At 41.6% G+C, this 17,445-nt stretch overlaps 1 long non-coding RNA gene across 1 annotated transcript; it reads right to left on the bottom strand.

The window, feature by feature from the left end:
* Positions 1-1,703: 1,703 nt before the first annotated feature.
* Positions 1,704-16,778, bottom strand: LOC138472545 (uncharacterized). Its single transcript, XR_011268633.1, has 3 exons — positions 16,619-16,778; positions 13,710-13,760; positions 1,704-1,994 (listed from the first exon to the last, which is right to left on the bottom strand). It is a non-coding gene; the product is annotated as an uncharacterized lncRNA (long non-coding RNA).
* Positions 16,779-17,445: the final 667 nt, after the last annotated feature.

The raw sequence follows: 17,445 nt of genomic DNA, 5'->3' as shown, positions 1-17,445 counted from the left end.
CTCAATACTGCCCACACCTTCAAACCTACATCAAACCGTATTCTTCCTGACCTTTCGGCAGCCTTCAACACTGTTTACCAATCCTCTCTCCTTACCCTTTCGATACTCAGAATCTAGGACCCTTCACTCATCTCATGTGGTTGGCATCCAGCCACTCTTAGCAATGTTAGTCCATCTCTTGAAACAGGGAGATATCCATTTCAACACCTCCCATATTGCGAGCCCCACACGGCTTTGTCCCTGTGCCACTACTCTTTACCTCCTTCGCCTTGTCACTCTTGCTTCAAATCCTTGTACCACCTATTTGGTAATGATATGCAGATTCTTGTTCTGCTTAGCTTCATTCATCTCTAACTCCTCTTGAAGGATCTCCAATTGTCTTCCAGCCATCCGTCAAATGATGGCCCTATGCAGCCTCACGTTTAACTCCTCCAAGCATTGAAGTTTTAAACCCATATGCCCCAAATGCCCCTTGCCTCTTACTCTTTCCTATTTGAATTCCTCAAACCTCCTTCTTACCTCCCTTCCTTCACTGCTTGCAGTGCTCACATGCTGGGGCTCCTCTTTGACAGTGACCTTAAACTCAAGCAATGTTTCACCTCTTTCGCTAATGCAGCCAGACTCAACCAGCGTAACCTCTAAAAAATCGGTCCTCTCATCTCCACCCTAGTACTCAGTCACAGTGCATACTGTTGTGCCCACTTATGGGCCTCCCTCTCTACTATTTTACCCTCCTCAACGAAATTCTAAGCATTGCAGCGAACACTATGCACAACATCCAATGCTCAGCTGCCACCCACCTCCCTCTCCTCCCACTTTCATGCTTTATCGATCACTGTGCAACAATTGTCCCTCTTCAAATGTCTCCTTCTCTTTAAATCAGTTCATGGTTTTACCTCTCTTATTTGGCTACCTGCATTTTGTGATATGTCACTAATCTTGCTCTAGACTCTAGCACCCTTCTCATTATCTCTGTCTCTTGCCATCCCTGTGCATCTACTGACTTTTTCTTCTACATCTTCTTCACCCCACTACTGCTGGTACACCCTAACCTAGAAATGAACACTATAACCAGCATCTGTGCATTCATGTGTGCCCTCAAACTACAACTCCCTTCCCCACTAGGGGCTTGTGTCCCAGCCTTTGTCTTCCCCTGTACACTCTGCACCGCCACCTATGGATTGTATATATTGACTACACACTGTGCATAGAGGTGTGTGTGTGTGTGTGTATTGAGACCTCCCTCTACATACTCTTCTTTGTCTCCTGTGTAATCATATTTGCTTATGTATGTGTTTTTGGTCCAAACCCAATAACCTTGCAAACAATCCATCAAATACCTTTGCAACAGGAATAATGGTATTAATACTGATAAACCGAATCATATTCATCATTATTATTGATGTTAATAGTATAGTTTCTATCATTAAAATTGGTCCTATTATTAAATATTATAATTATTACACATCTCAGGTTGTGTGTTCTACACTTGGCATGTGCATCTTTGCTACAGTACTCTCGCTGCGGGGGAGAGTGTTTTATTTGTAGACATATTTCATTATATTTTTGATGATAGTCTTTTACCACATCTTGCTTCTCTATAGAGATAAGGGGGGGCCTCACAGGCCCCACTGAGTCTTTTCCAATCATTTCCTCAGTTTTGCAGCTATTGCTAGGAATGAAGCAGAGTGACAGACACCAGGTTCTTTAGATTTCAGGGTGCATTTATTATAGGTAAGACAACAGGTTCATATCTAATGCAGCAGTGCCCCTGTATTACAGGAGTGACCCCAGTCATCAGGTTTTATCTCTTCTGAAATAAGAAGTGCAATATTTAATAATGAAGAACTTTTCTGGTTTTCATCACAACTTGTAGAATTGGGGATTCTTCTTCCTGAGCCAGAATGCAAGAGAACTGGTCCTTCCCAAGTGCAATTAACACTTCTTAGCACCTTTTACCGACTGCTGGTCTTGACATGGAGGTGGGCATGGCTCTGTGTGGCAAGAATGAGAAGAATAGTGTTATCAAAGAGTTGGTGGCAGCTGGGAGATATAGATGTACTGAGGAAGCAAAAGTATGATCTTATGTCTTTGCAATTATAAATGCAGTTTCTTGATCCAGACCCACTTCAACAGTAATTCTCATCACTGATTCATTTTACTAAATCTGATTTTGCTTTCTGCTTGAGCACATCTCAGTCCATCACTCAATCACAAACCAATCATATCTCGTGCCAAGCACTGTCTGGTCTAGATACTGCCATCACAGTTAAGCCTTGTTATTAAAGCGAGCTGCACTTGCCTGGCATTTTCTCTAAAGCCTGCCAATAGCTAATCACACAGTTCAGAAACACACATCCCAGCTGCCACAAACATGATCTCTCCTCCTCATCTTGTGAATCATTTGCCTACTGGCTAATCCCCATGTCCTATCAGCTTCCCTTCCCCTCAACCCTCCTCATTTCATATCGAAGGACCATGGTCTGGTAACAAGCTGGCAAGGTCACAATACACCTCCTCTAGAACAAGGTCAGGTGCCGTAAGATCACTATGGTGGTGATGGGCACAGTATAAATATCAAATAACATGACATTTCCGTGCACAGATCACAATAGAACACAATAGAACACACATTTTTGGGGAAATCAAAATATGTCAATGCTCAAAATACATTTGTAAAAATACTTTCATACTGTGTTCAGTGTTTAAGATGTCAGTAGTTTGCGTGGGCACACAGAAAATTTATCAATTATTTGATCCAGTGCTAGAGTACGTGAGACCATGAAGGGTTTTGCTTTCCAAATTGGGCAGTACACTGCACTGTCTTGTTAGGTATATGCACACACACTTCACTGATGCCAAAACCCACACACTCCTTCAGGCCATTGCCACACTCTCGAATTGTTGACTATGTTGCAGCAAGTGAATGCATATATGTAAATGGTGTTTTCAGTAGGAAATTACGTTTTCTGATTACAATTGTGTGCATGAAGAAAGGTTGGAACATTTCTCAATTTAAAGAAGATATTGAAAAGTTCCACAGAGCAGTTACTAAAAACATGGGTTTCTGTGACTTTCGTCTGTTCTGTTCTAATAAGAGATGTAGCGCCTTATATATTATTTACCTCATTGGTATTTATTTATTTATGCATAGTACTTATAGAACACCTTTATCCAATGCGCTTTTCAAACATGAACAACAGTACAATATAAATGGAAGAGCAAATGAAGCTAACACCAATAAGTACAGCAGTGCTTGACAAAGAGAAAATCAAGCAGAGCATTCTTGGGTCAGAGAGACAAATACTGTTTTGGACGTGTTTAAATAAATAAATAGTAGAAGAAGACTGCACTTCAAAAGGTCTTGAATACAATACTTTAGGAGCCAGAAGTTGAGTCTATTTTCCTGATGCTGTGAACACAAAGAATGCCCTTTTTTAGGGACATTTTCTGCCAGAGTGGACATTTCCCCCAAGCCTTTTAAGCACTGTTTTAACATCCAGAGTTTCAGGTCTGTACTAGAGTGGAACGCCTTAAAATGCGGTTCTAGATGTTTGGTGTTGTTTAGGTTTCACTGCTTCATAAGCTTTTTTAACTACAATCTCAAATTATTTGTGGTTTATTTTCACCTGTAAAATGAGACATTTATAAAAATGCCCTTCCAAAGATATGCAGGCATTTTCATGCTTTGGCACATACTGGCTTCTCGACTCAATGCACTGATCATACATTGCAGTATGTTTCCAGGGAGGAAGGCCAGTATAGTGTCATTGTGAAAACACTACTTCCTGAAATTCTGGGATTGAGACATAGGCTTCCCTACTATACGGCCCCCTTTTTGATCTTTGGCAGAGGATGTTATCTCCAGGTGCTTCCAGGGATGAGAAGGCTTGCTTAGAGCAAGCCTAGTTAGTGTGAAATGAAAGAAAGGAAATGATATTAAATGTAAAGTTCAGCCTTTTGCTGTTTGAGTGAGTGCATGCCCGCTGAAGAGACCCGTGGTTAACAGGCAGATACGTGAACATCAAAAAGTCCCTTTTCAAACAATGAACAGTTTCTATTCTCAACTATATTCCTTTTTTTATAAGATTATGAGATGTTATATTTGCACTGGGTCACAGATGGTTTTGTTTGTGTCTATTTGTTTCTGCAGGTCACAGCGTGCTGTGATGTTGGTTGGATCCCTGCTCATGCATGAATATACACATCTTACAAAAGAAGAGATATCAACTAACATGTTCAGACAGGTGGACAGAATGGGGCAGCCAGTAGGAGCCGGCATAGCAGTCTGTTATTTCATAGTTAAGCAACGCAATATCCATATTTATCTACAGGTGGCTGAAATATTTCTCGGAATTTACATAGTAACAGTAATATGTTGGAAGCTATGTTCCATTCATTTTTGCAAGTATAAACTCAGTAAGTTATTCGCTAACGTGGGCTGGTAGCAGCATGCACAGGATATACATTATGCTGGATAAAGCCATATTATTGGACTCACAGGTTGCTAATAGTTCTCTACTGTAAAAAAACACATCTCCATTTCCCAGGGATATGATCTACACTACATTTTCACCCTTAGATCCGCCCTTATGCTAGATCCACCCTTATGATAGATTGTTTTAATCATTTCTATTGTATGTTTTTCTACTTCTAAAAAACAAAAAATATATTAAAATAACTAGATGGGATGAGAGGATTGTGCTCACTCCCAATTATGAATCAATTTTGTCATTTTTAGCTATTGCTGTTTGGATGAATGTCACGTTGAATGTTGTATGGTTTGAATGCTGCACTATGAATGGTCTTGATGATGGACTAATTTTAGCCATGTGTAATATTTACCCTTGCTGTTGTGATATGTAATAATGTAATATGTAATAATGGTGTGTTTTACTCTCTGGAGGCTGCGCTTCACGAACGAAGCTTTTGGAATTGCTCTTACTGCAGCGTGAGCTCCGGCTGCTTTCCCGGCTTCCTGGAGGAGGCGGGGCCCATCGCGCACACGTGAGCGGTCACGTGACTTTTACCCAGCATTAATTGCCGGCATATCCGCCCGAGCGGCGTGTGTTTTACTCTCTGGAGGCTGCGCTTCACGAACGAAGCTTTTGGAATTGCTCTTACTGCAGCGCGAGCTCCGGCTGCTTTCCCGGCTTCCTGGAGGAGGCGGGGCCCATCGCGCACACGTGAGCGGTCACGTGACTTTTACCCAGCATTAATTGCCGGCATATCCACCCTTGCGGCGTTAAGCCCTGGAGGCAGTAAGGGCTGGAGACGCTGTTTTGCTGTTTTCGTTGTGTTCGTGTGCAGTGTGCACTCCAGTTCAGAGGTAGCCACATAACCTTTTCACTGCCATAAGGGTAAGGGGGGAGAGACGGACTCTGGCAGCTCCCTAAGCTGTCGGGCGTTCCTTACCCTCTGGCCGGACAAACTGTGAATTAATACATGATTTTAGAGACCTTAATCACTATTATCTTTTATTCTACACTAATCTGACAACTGCGTTTTGATTATTGTGATACTATCAAACGAGCAAAAGAGAAAAACGCTGAGCGATCATTCGCCCATCTGCTTTACCAACGGACCCTATCTCGGACCCCAACACAATGAGCCAAAGAGATACAGACCACGCTATTTGAACTCCACCACGAGAAAGACAGCCATATTTCAAGAGCCCGTACGGTTTATTTTACTTGATCATCTAGCAGTGAGAGACCGAAAGGAACTCTTCCTTGGATCTCACTAGTAGATTCTTAAATCGGAAGAGACAAGTATTATACATCAGTGAGAGACCGCAAAGAACCCTCCTCTGGATTTCACCAGTAGTCACTATAATCAGAAGATACATACAGAGGACGGGTGACAAAAAAATTTTTTTTAAAAAAAAACAACCCCTGAGAGACAATGTCGACAAACAGAACCAAGCAACCTCCAACTGCACGACCGAAAACGAGATTGAGAACAAAACTCAATACAGCAGCCCCTATCACCCAAGACTCATCACAACTCACCCTGGAGCAATCACTCTTGCGAAGACAACTACCAAACATCAAATCGAATCAACACATACAGAAAATGGTCAATGATACTGAGTACCACCATATCTCTGATAACTCTTCTGCATCTGAAAGTGACATTAAAGATCAAGGAAATGACTGCCCAGTTCCTCAAAGCACACCTAATACTCAAACCTATCTAAACAATAACTCTGAAATAGTTGAATACATAAGGGGAAAATTTTGCGTGAACACCATCGAAGAAAAACAGAAAACTGTAAATCCGCAAATTGTCCTGGAAAAATTCCCATTCAACATCCAGCACCACCGAAATCAGGATTCCCCCACATCACCCAGAAAACCAAAACCATCCGTAATAGAAGAAAGACAAAAAGCGAATCTGACAATACCTCAACCGTATGAGCACCAACGAGCTATTGAAAGCTCACAAATACCAGGAGAAACTACACAAGGCCCAATAGAAGACATCAAACTTGGATGCCCCACAATAGACAACCAACCCGAGCGACAAAGACCCAGTGAACCTCAACAAAATATAACTGAAAACAACGACATAACGGATCTTGCCATTAAGTTCACCGGTATCGGTCAAGTGGCACAGCGAGTAGAGCGCTCGCTTTGACACCCGTGCAGAGCCTGCTATCGCAGGTTCGAATCCCGGCAGGGCCAAACTCAGCCTTTCATCCTTCCGAGGTCGATAAATGAGCACCACACACCGTGGGTAATAATAAGCAGCGCTCAGATACCTGAGGGTTCGCAGCGCTATATATAAATGCCATATTATTATTATTATTATTATTATTATTATTATTATTATTATTATTATTATCTACCACCAGAATGAAGAACACCTGCCTCCTAATGATCCAGGATCTATCACGCACGATCTCATCAAACCACCGACGGAAGAACCACGTACCCATACATCACAATGCGAGACAGTAACCGACACACTACAGCATACGATCAACGGAAAATTAAATAATCTTAGCCCATCTAGAACCTACCCAAACAACGAAGAACAACTATATCCCAAAGAAACAAGATCCAATACTCACGATCCTATCAAACCGCTGGTAGATGAGCTACAAACTCCAAATTTACCACAAGATGCAGCAAACCACACACAACACCAAACAAAGAAAGAAAAGGCAAGACTAGCCAAAATCGCATGGCTGAAAACCCATAACCCACTCAAACTTCCTCAGACAATAGAATCCATAAACAATCAAGAACTACTAAAAGCAAAAAGACTATCAATGGACATAACTGAAATTGAATCTATTATGTCAAGCATCGACAAACGAAAGGAACCTCTTAGTACAAACAAAGGATCACATCCATCTCGGATGACATCAACCCTGTGTTTATTTCAGGAGCCTGGAAAAAGAATTATCAAGACAGAACACGCTATGAGACACCAACTGGGACATCCCATCCCAAACTGCTTTACCTATGACACAGATAACTCTTTTTACACACCAGATAACTTCAACAAAAACGATCCCCCATCGCACTTAACAAACTTCACAGAACAGAAATCCCCTGCCTTAACGGATCTCAAACTTGAACAACATGAAAACACTAACCCAAGAATTCCCACCACTATGCTGGACTTGCAAAACATGATGATCGCAGTACTAGCGCAAACCATGATACCGTTCATCAAGCTACATGAAACAATGAATGATAATATTAAAGACCAAGGAACCTTATTAGCAATGATCCATTCTAAACAGATTTACATTGAAAAAATTTTGAACACAACGGTGGTTCGTCTCAATTCAGAAGCAGAGCAATCAAACCGCTGGCAACAACGTCTAGCAGAAATGGCTAGATGTGACCAACAAGAAAAAACAAACCTAAATAAAGAACTATTGAATCTGCTCAAAATACAACAACAACATCAATTAAATCAAAAACCAGCCTTGAAGATTACTCAACCCTTCCTACCACAATGTTCAAATGTTCAACAACTAACCACACAATCAGAACTTTCTGCAGAAAACACTGTACAACAACCATCAACGCCAGCAGCCTGCTCTTACTCGGATACACAAGATCATAACACACTGCAGGCAACTAAAACAGAACACTTCAAGATTTTCTCAAAAGAAAAACCAAATATCACTCCAAAACCTGGACAGACAAAACCTCCCAAGAAAAGACAAACAGGATCTAGAGCCTTCCTAAGAACTATAAAAAACAACGGACAACTCGTACAAGACGTAAAAGAGAAGACAACGAGACAGTGCCACTTAACATCAGCGACTCAAATAAGACTTCCAGCTCCAACATCCACGACGCTACAACATCATACTCCACCTACCTCAAGCACCATACCGTTACAATTCCTGTCACAATCTCCTCCTCACGACGAAGAACTATTAAATTGCTCAACTCATGAAGATCAGGAAACAGACGACACATCACCAGCCACATGTCCCACAACGTCATCAAGCTACATAATACTTGACGAGTACTTAAATAACCGTGAACCGCAATCTTTACACCAGTATGAACACGTTGCCAATCAATCACCACAAGATGTCGCAAATACGTCCCTCAACAGCCCCAGTTCCACCATTTCATCAACAGACCTTTATGACAAAATTACAGACGACTCCTTTGAATCACAAAACATGTCTACAAGCGAATGCACCTCGCTATCTTTCATAAATCTACTAGAACAAAACCAAATCTATCAAATTCATATCGAAAACCAAATAAAAAGATCAAAACCTCTAATACTGAATAGAACAAATATTCTCCGTATTTTTGGAGCAATACCACAACTAAAACATATCACAATCAATAAGCTCGATTTGATCACCTTTAAGGACGATAAACATCTGGACAAAATTGTCACAGAATTATCTGATCCAGAAGACCAGGATTTAATTATATCAAAACGTGAACACCTTCTCAAACTTGGCTTCAACTGTTGGCCTACTACAATGTCAAGAAACAATGCTGAGAGAAAACAGAACTATACCTGTAGCAACAATCAAGTAACGAAGATTTCAAAGTGGAACTCTCCGTCAATAGCGGTAAGAGCAACCAACCAAGAACAACCAATCAAAAGAATTTACGACCTAGAAACGTCAAGGTCAGAAACCATATACTCAAGAAGTTCAAGCTACTCCTATTCATAACAACCAATCAATACAAGCATAACATGGTCACTTTGTTCATGGAACACAAGAGGAAACCTGCACTTATACACCCAACCCTGTTCTAATCTCGAGAATTATCTAATCATTTGCCTACAAGAGACCTGGATCATTGATACGCCAGCTTGCGACGGTTTTCTCGCATTCTTAAACCCTGCCTTAAAAAAACAACAAGGCAGACCCGCATCAGGACTACTCACACTTATCAAAATAACTCCGAAATGGAAAGTGCTAACAAATGAAAATATAAACCCCTGGATTCAATTGACCATAATAGCAACTACATCAGATAAACAACAAAAAAGTAGTCACGAAACAAAAATCGCCATCCTGAACCTCTACTGGAATCCTGCGGCCATCACAAATGAGGCATTCATGGACGGCGTATTCATGACTATAGACAATCTACTTCAGAGTTATCAATACATCGAATTAATATTGTGCGGTGATCTCAACATAAATCTAATGACATCAAATGGTATTCCACGCACGCTGGACCAACTAACTCCTAAAGCAGCAACATGGATGAAAGAAATAACAACACGAAATCTGATACTATTAAATCATGCAAAAGATAACTCGACTCCCTTTGTCCCAACATGGACCAGAGGACAATCAGAAGCGACCATCGACTACATATTTCTTTCACAAACGCTGCAAGAATCTGTCAAGGTAGCTAAAACGATAACCTCCGAAAATAGTGACCACAACATGCTAACCGTCACCTCACAGCTAATGACGAATGAACCAGTACCACCGGAGGCGACAATACTAGAACTTGCAAGTTCAGCAACAAGACTACGCATATCACAATCAGCGATATCACTTCTTCCAAGGAAATTCGAGGACTCATCAAAACCAGAATTGGAAAAACTGAATTACGGGTGGCTTCTTCTTCCCTTTCAACAAACAGCAAAAAACTCCCCTCAAACTTCACACGCACACATCTATAACCGGGAAATAGCAGAAAAAAAAAAAGAATTGGCCAAACAAAGAAGACAACTCAACAAAAACAAAACAACAGAAAACCGGATAAAGATCGCAAGACTAAAACAAGCTTACAACAACTGGAGGAAATCACATCAATCGATACTACTCCAGATGGATGCAGAATCAATAATGAAGACTCTAAAGACCAACAACACACGTGAACTATGGAACCTATTGAATGGAAACCATTTGAAACAACATAAGCTCACAGCTAATGTACCACAACAGACATGGATTACTCATTTCTCGACCCTGTACGGAACACAGCACACTTATCCAGAAGAAATACCGAATCAAAGAAGTACAAAATGGACAATACACACTTCCCAAGAAGACTTCCTACACATGATAAAAAGTCTCAATTCATCAAGAGCCCCAGGACCGGACTGCCTTTCGAACGCCGTCCTTAAACAAAATCCCACAGCATGGGCACAGTTCATGATACAGATCCTGGATATCATAAACAAAACTAATCGAATCCCAACCACTTGGAGAACAGCAACAATAGTTCCGATACATAAACAAGGACCACGCAACCTCCCGGAGAACTTTCGTCCAATTGCTCTACTGGACCCCTTGGGAAAAATCTTTGCAACAGCTCTCTTAAGGCAGCTCACTGCATGGGCCACCACCAATGGACGCTTCTCCCCGCGTCAAACAGGTTTCACGCGCAACGTGGGGACCAATATAAATCTTCTACTACTGCACTTAATCAAACATGAAGCCATAAATAACAAGAGCATGATCTACACGGCATTCATTGATTTAAAGATGGCTTTTGATGCTATACCTCGACACAAGCTATGGGCAAAATTGTATGCATGGAAATGCCCAGCGAACATTCTCGAACCCATCATCCTTCTGTATTCTGACACTTCAATAAAAGTCAGACTCTCAAAACAAGGACAGACATCTGCTTCCATCGTGACAAGGAACGGCCTAAAACAAGGATGCCCTCTGGCAGCGACGCTTTACAACCTTTTCACGTCAGACATTGATCAACATCTGGCAAATCCCCAAAAAATCCCCCTAAAATAAACTCGATACCGGTCCCGATAATGGCCTATGCAGATGACATCGTTTTGCTCGATAGAACCCCATCTGGACTACAACTTTCGCTTACAGCACTAAGCAACTACATGAAACAAAATGACTTAGTCATCAATATTGCGAAGACAAAGACCATGCTGCTGACGAAACCACAAACAACATCAAAATACCAACCGAACTTCAACATTAATGGAATAAGAATAGAAAATGTCACAACATTTAGATATCTAGGGATTACGCTCAATCAATCAAAAACAGAAGCGGACTGGCTGGACAAAATAGAACAGAAAGCCCAAGCATTGGCGCGTCAGGGGTGCATCCTGCACAAAAAATATGGAAAATTCTCATATAAACCGATCATTATGTACTACAGGCAAAAATACGTTCCCATAATAACATATGGATCTGAAACTATGTTGAATACCGAACATGTAAACTGGGTAAAACTTGAGGCAATATTTTGGCGCAAGATCTTAAATTTTCCTCAATCATATCCCATGCCCAGAATCCGCTATGAGATAGCAACCCAATCCATCGGATCCATGGTACGATGGAAAAGAATGGACCTCTATCGGAAAATAATAGCGGACGATATCACTCCTGCAATTCAAATTTTGAAAACCAATCGCAACGCTCTAAACAATACAATCTTAGAAAATTGGAAAAGATTAATCAACAAAGAAATGGAGAAAGAAGAGATCTCCGAAGAACTTTTACTCAACCGGCCGCAACATGCCAAAATCAAACTTCTCCAGAATGATTGGATTCAAACCATTGAACAGAAAAACAGCTATAAACGGACGCTGCACTGTAACGTAGACAACAGAAAACTTCATGAACCACAGCAATACCTGTTGAAGTTTCCTGACCCAAAGATCAGAGCAACTTTTTTACGACTTCGGCTAAATATTTTACCGACGAATGACTATTTAGCTGAAACAAGACAAATCCCAAAAGACCAAAATCACTGTCGGTTCTGTAAACTTAAGACGGTACCAGAAACCATATTCCATCTCGTGATGGAATGCCCCTCTCTTGCCATCCAACGGGAAAAATTTGGGGGATATTTTGACATTCGATCCCAACGAATGACTACAGATAAAAGATGGGCGACAATTCTCAGCGGAAAGAACAACAAACATACATATACAGTATCTCTCTACCTACAAAATATCCTTGTCCTCACGAAAAAGAAATCTTAAAAAGCAACGACCTTCCGCAGTTCCTTTGCCTCTTGCCTCTGATGTCTATATCTCCAGCTACTTGGCCATATACGCTTTCTCTCATTCTTTTACGAATTAAAATGATGGAAAAGTTTGACACCAAACTAAAACCATCAAAAAAAAAAAAAATATGTAATAATATGTTCTTTAAAGTATTGTGTCATTAATTGACTACTTTTCAAATTTCTGTATCATGATTAAATAAAAACGGATACAATTTGGAAGCAACTCAGTTTTGCTCTCTGGACACTTTTTTTTCCGGATTTCTGTATTTATCTACAGGTGGCAGAAAGATTTCTCGTAATTTACATAGTAACAGTAATTTGTTGGAAGCCATGTTCCATTCATTTTTGCAAATATAATCTCAGTAAATTATTTGCTAACGTGGGCTGGTAGCAGCATGCTCAGGATATACATTATGCTGCATGAAGCCATATTATTGGACTCACAGGTTGCTAATAGTTTTCTATTATAAAATAACACATCTCTCTTAAAGGGTGTGTTTGGTCAGCATAGAGCTACCGAGCATGGTAAGCAGAAAGGACAAGTGAGAAGACGTGGTGGTTGGGTTAAATAGCATATATACACTTGTAGATGAGTAAATATCAACAATGAGGATATATTTCACCTAAGGGTCTGAGTGACTATGTCATTCTGAGCCCTTCGTGGAAATGGATCCCGCTGCTGATAGGGCCATGCAACAGTGTTATGCTGTGTGTGGCCACTCAGTGCCCATTTTCCATATGACTGTATTGACCAGCAATACATGTGGCGCATAAGACCATAAGTGGAATGCATAGACATCCTGGGACGAAAAGAAAAATACCCAGGATCCTGGTCTCTTCCTTAGCCTCCCCCTTTAGTCAGCCTCCTTCCTTCGCCACACCACCAGAGACCCAAGAAGCCGATGCAATGCTGCACTCTCCTGCAATGAAGTCACACTGTGTGTAGGAACATAACCTGCTCAAGAATTTCCTTTGAGTCGTTACCATAAGCTTGGTGGGTTCTCATTTGATGTGTTGTTATGTTTAAGTGTGGAAGGATATAGGATAAACACACGAGGGGCATTGTATTGCTTAAGTTCCAGCAAGGATGATTTACACAGCGTGTCTGCCTTTCTAGTTTTTATGGATGAAGATGGGTCTGCGATTGGGGGTAGGATGGCAGGTGCCTTGGATATTCACCACAGTCCATTCCGTGATGAGAGGGCAGAGGGGGTGAGAACAGGAGATTGTTTTGCTGATTTAATCTCTCACCTGGGATACATTGAGGAGTCTGGTCCTGGCACTGCTGCACCGGTTTACAGGCTAAAAAAAAGCAAATTATTCAGGTTAAAATAATTTGCACCGACACATCTTCTTGGAAATCAAGGTCTTCCTAATATATCACATTTATTGGAAACATTTTTAACAGCAATAGGCGGACAATAACAAAACAGGATGGAACATCCATGGTGGCTGAATATTACTCTTAGTGCAGGTGGGCAGCCTGCTTTCACCCACAGGGCAAGGGCATCATGGTGTGAGGAAGGGTGCATTCAGCTGTGTAATCCAAGAAGTACAGAGAAGAATTCTGAAGTTCCCACCACAAGGCTCGTAGGTGGGCAAACAGAAGGCATCCTTTTGGATGGTCATGGCATTGGTCACAGCCCACAACTGAAATGAAGCTCAGATTAGATTCTAAGGGTGGACATCTCATGAGTAAAATGTTGATCTTTGACATGAGTGCGGCCAGAACTTTATGAGGTTGAAAATGCAAGCAAGACTTAGCCTTTCATCCTTCCAGGGTCAATTAACCAAGTACCATTATAAATGGAGAAATTATAACACATGTTATTAAAGAGTGTAGAGTTTGGAGGGATCTGCAAGTAGTGCTATATTAGAAAGCAATACTATTATTATTTAAGAAATAACTCCCTGGGTGGGGCGCATTACCACTTGGTGATTTACTCAAGCCAATCCAACTGCACTAACCTCCCCTTCATTTGGGAGCCAGTGTATTGGTTGGCACTAATAAGCCCACAAAGTCAATGCAAATTTGATAGGGTTTTCACTTCTTGCACAGCCTTCTACACACAATTAATCCGTGGCTTTCCCTTATGACCAGGCCTTGAGTTATGGGACCTGATAGAGGGTCCTTAACTGCATTGTGCACCCCTCTTGGGACCAAGGCCCTTGCACCCTAATACAATAAAGAAGCTGTGTTTCCCTTTTGCAGTCTCCAGAGCATGGGTCTGCGCCCTTTGGCTCCCCATATATGTTGGGCTATGACTCCCATGATCACTCACCATTGACTAAGCTGGCTAGGGCTGAAGCTGGGGAGCTGCAGGTTGCAGACCGTTGCTCTAGCACCAAGAAGCAAACATTGGGTTTGACATGTACACGTTGACAGACATTTGGACATAGTTTTTTCCATACTTCCCTTTAAAGTTCGTTTGCACTCAATAAATGTGTTGTTGAGTCCCTGCACGAGCACTCTTTGTAAAATTCCCCAACTATGCTGCAAAGTATGATGTGATATGATATGGCATTTGTAACGCGCCTATACACTAGTGTTTCAAAGCGCAACGAGGCAAGGGGGGGGACAGAGGGAAGACAGAGACAACAATCTTACTAGGCCAGGTGACATTAAGATTGTGCAAGTGCAGTGGAGGGGGGAAAGGGCAAGGGCAGGGGGGCGGGTAGGGGGTAGTGCAATACTAAGTGGTGGCTCTTGTTAATTTTTACTGACTTGTGCTTTAGATATATTTGTGTCAATGCAACAAAAATAAATAATTGTATGACTTTGCAAAAGAGTTGGGACCACTGCTGTTTTTATCACAAATCATTGTCAGTTCCCCCTGCTGGGCATTTGTCTCCATGTATTGTATTTCTCATGTATGCAATTGTGCTCTAATTCAACAAACGTAGCAGGCGCCCCTTTCTCGGAAGAACAAGGCATGATAACCTGTTCAGTGGTTGTTAACCACATTGATAGTTCGCAGCCATCTACTTTTTGCTCACTGTACCTTTCACAGATGGGAAATATCCATTTGCATATCAGTCTTTGTCCCGCCCACAGGGGCAGTCCAGCACCGAAATGCTATGGCAATTCCTCTCTGAACAAGAGTACCACCAGCAACCCTATACACGTGTTTCAGCCTTGTTGGGCATCATCAGTGAGGTGAAGCTGAGCCTCTCTAAGCAGAGTGAGCAGGGAGTCCACGTCTGGTTGCCCCCTGGTAACCTAGGGTGACCAACCCCAAGTTCCTTCAACAAATTCAACAAACGTAGCAGGCGCCCCTCTCTCGGAAGAACAAGGCATGATAACCTGTTCAGTGGTTGTTAACCACATTGAGAGTTTGCAGCCATCTACTTTTTGCTCACTGTACCTTTCACAGATGGGAAATATCCATTTGCATATCAGTCTTTGTCCCGCCCACATGGGCAGTCCAGCACCGAAATTCTATGGCAATTCCTCTCTGAACAAGAGTACCACCAGCAACCCCATACACGTGTTTCAGCCTTGTTGGGCATCATCAGTGAGGTGAAGCTGAGCCTCTCTAAGCACAGTGAGCAGAGGGGCGCCTGCTACCTTTTTTGTATGCAATTGTGCTCTGTTGGACTGAGGTAAATGAGCCACAGAAGTAATCTACTGCCCTCTGACATACTAAAGTCTTTTTTTGTGTTCAGGTATTCTGGCCATCTGGGGTGTTGTGCCGATCTGCCAAGTCTAATAGCATGTTATGCTGTATAAGTAAGTATAGGTAATCAGAATTTAGACATTATTATATATGGTGATACTGTTAAAGCTGGGTGAAATGCTATGATAGGGGATGCATTAGAATAGCACTGTGAAGAGTTCATGTACACAAAAAGATCTAAGAAAACATGGACTGTTTTTCATTGAGGAAATATAATATGTTTACCCATTGGAAAAAATCATATTGTTGGACCACATGAACAATAAGTCAATAAGTAAAACAATCAGTGAGATAGATCAGTGGGTTGAACACTCACTGCAAAGAGCTCCTTGTAACCTGTATATCACATGAAACACCCACTCAGTCCTTCATCCTTGAAAAGTCGATAAAGTGGGCACAGATGGGCTGGGTTGTAAATAGCAATCATTTAAGTGCAAAGAGCGAATTTACTCTGTCGGCATTATTGATAATATTGTTGCTTACGTTCTTGGCACTTGCCCTGGACCTGGGGCTCTTGGCAGTGGGGCTGCTGAGGTTCCTTGCATCCTCCCTTGGCTGACATGTCTGTCTCTATCACGGTTGCCTGAAAATGAAGAACGGAAATAATGGAAGTGTCCCTCTGAACTTTGCCTCCTTGTCTGAGCCTGAGACATATATACGGGCGATGACTACCACCCCCCACCCCCGCAGCAAGTTGTTCAACATTCTTTGAGTATGATCTCAACAAGAATTTCAAAAACCCAACACATTAAGATATTTCAAGGAACAGCTCAGCCCTAATTGCTTTGTTTTCCACTACCCCCAAGGCAGGGTGTTGAGTTTCTCAACTGATGCAACAGTTCCCACCTCAGCAGACACTTCCTGCATTGGGCAACAGGGCCACAACCAGTGGAATCTGTCAGGAACAATCTTTCCCCACAGAGATGAGTGTTCAGTTTATAGGAACAACTGAAGCAACACCAAATATATCCCTTGAGGATTCTGGCAATCATTAAAAATATATGTGCACCTTTTATAAGGGGAATTACAAATGATTTTTAACTATTTTTAAGAGTTTACAATTTTGATGGGATTTGGGAAATGAGGCACATGCGATGAAGGTGTACCCTTGAGGTCACAAAACACACATTTGTTTTGCTAGGTGATTTGTGCTCAGAACTCAAGTATCTGTGTTCCCACATTATGAAGTAACCAATAAACCAGATCTCCTCCTATGAGACAAATGGGTGTATGAGGAAATGTTAATGGTGAATACATTATTTATTTATTTTCAGGCTGCTTTATGGACTTATGCCGCCAAATGCCAAGTT

Source organism: Ambystoma mexicanum, chromosome 8 (genome assembly GCF_040938575.1).
Source record: "Ambystoma mexicanum isolate Mex_15411 chromosome 8, UKY_AmexF1_1, whole genome shotgun sequence".
Lineage (NCBI taxonomy): Eukaryota > Metazoa > Chordata > Amphibia > Caudata > Ambystomatidae > Ambystoma > Ambystoma mexicanum.
Note: the sequence above shows the minus strand (reverse complement) of the source record. Positions and strands in the feature narration are given on the sequence as shown.